Raw genomic sequence first — 4,596 nt, 5'->3', positions numbered from 1 at the left:
CGTTCAAGTCCACACATGAGACATGCAATTCATAGCGTCATCACGGCTACTGATTAGCAAGCTGATTAGCATGATGCTTAATGACTGCGCATGTGTAAGTGGAATTTTGCCCAGAAGATATTCGCAACAATATGTTTTTTTCATGTGGGCTCATGTTTGTGTTCACATTTGGTTCTTGCTGTAACATAACACTGAAATGACTCACTCTGCAGCCTTTAATGTCGCAATACTGAGATGAAACCCACAAATAGAGCACAAATATGTTAGGCATTTATGCCAGCTTTACAACAGAAACTACAACTCAATGTGGGCTGGGTAAGCTTCCTTAGAAGGGTACGTAGGCGGAGTAATGTTGACTCATTTGAGCAGATGCTGTAACTTCCAGTAAGTCTCCACTGAGACACATGATACCGTATCTGCACATGGCAGTGCCTTCAAACCAGACATCTTCCCAACGGCATCCACTGTCTGAAAACCATCACGCCTTCACAGTTATTACCAGACTTTTACCTTTCGTGTGTGAATCGTTAAGATAATAGCTGATACGTTTGGTTTTACTCTTTTAGTCTGTATTTCTATCTATTGATCATTTATTCTGGCGACCTCATAAAACTTAATTATATATTTTTAATTACATAGTTTTATGTCATATGTAGTAAAACTTTTAGGTACTTGTATGTCAGTGTTTCTATCTTTACTACTGCATTTCAGGGGTAAATATTGTACTTTTTACATCACTATATATATATATATTGCAAACCAACAATTTAATGCATTGTAAATGAATTAATTATTTAACACTGACAGGATGATTGGTATACTAATCTTTTACTGACAATTTGATTGATTCAGTGATTCAATAATGTACTTTTACTTTAGTGAAGCATCTGAATACTGCAAATTATTATTATAAGGCTGCAACACAATGACAACCAGAGTTATTTGTATGCATTAATAATAATCATTCCAGATAGATGAACATAACATACATGGTGACATACACGTTTTATATGTTACATTATATTAATTGTATGTTTATTACTGTATTAACTTCTATGTTGATATACACAAAAACCTAATAGTACTATACTGTATGTGGTCATAGCATATGACACATAGTTATGTACTGTGGGTTTCCTCCTAATATTAAAACACTTAGGAAGAGAGTAAACATTTGCGGTTGACATATTTTTATTTATATATATATATAAATTATATAGTAATTTATATATTTTCGTTTCCCAGTCTGAGCCACCAGGGGTCGCTATGTGTTAAAAATGTAACAGATCACCTACTGTTTGTTCCCGGAGGATTTTGAAGTAATATTTTTCTATTTCAAAATATTATATGGTTATGGTCTTTCCCTTCATAACTGTGTTAACATTTTGCATCCTGTTTCATTGTTGTATTGCGCTTTTTGATCTTCATATCGCATTTAAATCTGCATCTTCTATCTGCATTATATGTTCCTGGATTGGCCACACGGTGGAGCTGCAGATCTGCATAAATCCTGCCTGACTCCTGTCAGTTCAGCCTGTTAGAAATTAGGTGCCATCATAACGAGATCTCACATGATCAACTGCAGACTTCCCAACATGAAGTAAATCTAACTTTGTAGAAGACTTTTATGTCAACCCCTTCATCCATTTCTATTTATTTCAGATTCTGCTGTCAGTGCTAGTTTTAATTCTTGCAACAACTATCTGTTTATTCTCCTATAGTCTCTGCCTATCTACTGTTTATTTATTCAGTGATCACGCTTTAGTCATGTGAGAGGGGGCAGGCCAAGGCATTTTACCAGGACATTCCACCTGTCAAAACCAATTTCCTGACAGTTTTGATTGACCTGTCTAACAAGAAACAATGCAGCAGCAAAGATCTGATCATTTCCTTTCAGAGATACTAAAGAGTACATTGAACCTTTTTTCCCCTCTCTTGAACAACATTTCAGATACGTTTAGTAGCTTAAATCAGCAGACATAATCAGATTATCATTATTTCTTTCCTCTCATTAGGTCTTGTTACTTTCTTTAAACCAGCCAAGTATTGCAGAGCTGATGGACTCAGCGGCAGTTACCATAAAGATTCGACTCTTTAGCATCAAGCCAATATTTGTGATGACAGCTACGGCTTCCAGGAAAGAGCCAATATCTAAAGTTAAACGACATTGATCCTGTTGTCTTAAAGCAGTCTGCAGAGGTTGTGCTGTCTCTGTCACATGTGGCTCCTCCTCTGTCAATGACAGGAGAACATTTTTAAAACATTTCAGTCATTTTTAGCTGGTTGCAGGTTGTGCATTGAAAGACATCTGTTAGCTTTAGCTTGCTTTACCTCCAGGTCTGTCATAATTTTTGGGGTCTTCTTAGGTAAAGGGCTCTTACTGCGGCTTTGCAACATCTGGAACCAATACAGCTGTGCTGGTTTGCTGTGGTACCAGGGGGCTCGGAGGTTGTGGGCTCGGTTGAAAAGGAGGGGGGCCGAGGGGTTGGGCTAGTTGCTGCTTTGGCCCTGGGGGTCCATGTGTCCCTGACTTCAAAATAGACTTGATTGCTAACAGCTGGCAGTCCTAACTCACCCAGTGTCAGAGCTCTCCTCTGATGTCAACCTTGTCAGTATCAAGGCCCGGACAATGTGCGGCCAGCAGCGCAGCAGAGGTAGAGAGGTGCACGGTGTCCCTGTGAAATGAGATTCAGAAAATGACCTTTATTTCATGAAGGTTGTTAACATAAACAGCTTTCAAGTTTTTGCCAAAGCAACAAAAAGATGAAGCACAGACAAAAGATGAACATGTACGATCTGTAGATTTTGATATTTGAGGTGCTGAAAAAACGAAATAGTGATGATCAGAACAAAGTAAAAGCTTTGGTTTCTGTTCTATTAACACACATTTGACTTCATTAGATCATGTAAAATGTATTAACTACTTCACACGCCAACTCCATAAAGCTTTTATTATTAAATTTGAAATGTCCTTTAGATATCGCCTTTTATCAGAGCTGTTGTGTTTGTCTATTTACTGCCTAAGTAGGAGTAAATAGGACAGCAGCAGCTCATTAGCATCTTTTATTATCCAATTACAAACTCTGTTCGCCTAATTACCTCCAATCAGCAGGGAGAAGAAATTGATTGACTTCCTGGAGGACAGAAATCACTCAGGACAAAAAGGACAAACTGGTTTTCTCGTACAGGAAATGGAAAGTGATTCACAGGAAGTCAGACTATGGAAGTACTTGAAATTTAAAAAGCAGGAAGTACAGCCTCCTTGTCTTTTCTTTTGTGATTTAAAAATGCATTATAACCAATCACACGTAGGTTAAGTCTCTATATTATATTTCTGTTAGTAACAAGTACAAAAAGCTAGACTTTTCATTTATTAAACTGTCATACCTTCAGTACAATATAATGAGTATGTAGGATGTAAATAAGCCTGCCCTTGTACGCCACTGAAACATTTCCCATGGTCTCTTCCACCTTTCCAAGGTTATGTTGTTCTGTGGATTCTGTTATTGAGTTTGTGACAGGAAAAGATAGGAAAATAATTTTCAAACAGCTGCAGAAACGATTATCCTTCATCAGAGGATGAAGGGCAGTCGCTGCACAAGGTTGTGTTTATAACAGAGCTATGCATCATTATTAGACAATTAATTACTCTGTCATCAACACCAGCAGCACCACCATTCTACTGGGACTCAGTCGCAGATGTTTCGGACTCGGCTTTGACACAACTATCCATAACTGAGGAGGCCGTTTCAGGCTTCGGCTAAACTTGGGCTTTTTTTTTTAACAGAGTTGTTCAGATTTACTTTTTTCTCCCAGTAAGTTTTGAGTCTTTGAAAGATGTCAGGAAAGGCCAGGAATAGCACGGAGCCGGCCGCTGGGACGAGCTGTTGTTTACAGACAGTGACAGGGATGAAGGACCTCTGTGCTCTGGTGCTGGGCCTGAGGCCTCAGGGGTGTGCTAGCACTGCTTCTGTTGCTGTTCTGGACGCTGTAACACGCACGCACTTAAAAACACACACACGCATGTAGGCGGGAAAACTTATGTGCACATAGACAACGGTGTTCTCTGTATTTGTTTTTAACTTTAATACACACGCAGGTTCCCTTCATCCAAATCTTTCACCCCACACACACACTGACTAACTGTAAGAAGCTTGTTTCAATCTAACAACAGCAAACCTCCTTGTGAACCCGCTATGAACCTGTTTCTTTTTTCATATTGACTTTACCTGCTGACTGCACAGACTTCTGTGTGAAGTCAATCCAAGCTGATGTCAGAACAAATCCAAATCCTCGTGATGTAGTCTTGCATGTTTCTACGTTAAACGATTTAGCAATCAGTTTAAGTAACTGTGTTGACCTTAACATTGGGGTCAAGGCAGAATGCAGACACACAGACATAAGGTAAGCACCACCATCATGTCATTTCTGCACTCTGGTCAATTGCAGTCCATTGACTGCTGAAATCAGAGGGAAAACAAAGAAATAACCGCAGTGCAATATCGACAAATTCTGTTTAATATTGTGTGATACTCTTCTCTTAAAATACAGTCTTTTCTGAGGTAGACCATTACAGTTCAAGAACATTATTATCAT

Source organism: Semicossyphus pulcher, unplaced genomic scaffold, assembly GCF_022749685.1.
Source record: "Semicossyphus pulcher isolate SPU_LCO1_2020_fin unplaced genomic scaffold, fSemPul1.0.p SCAF_13, whole genome shotgun sequence".
NCBI lineage: Eukaryota > Metazoa > Chordata > Actinopteri > Labriformes > Labridae > Semicossyphus > Semicossyphus pulcher.
This window is presented reverse-complemented; position numbering follows the sequence as displayed.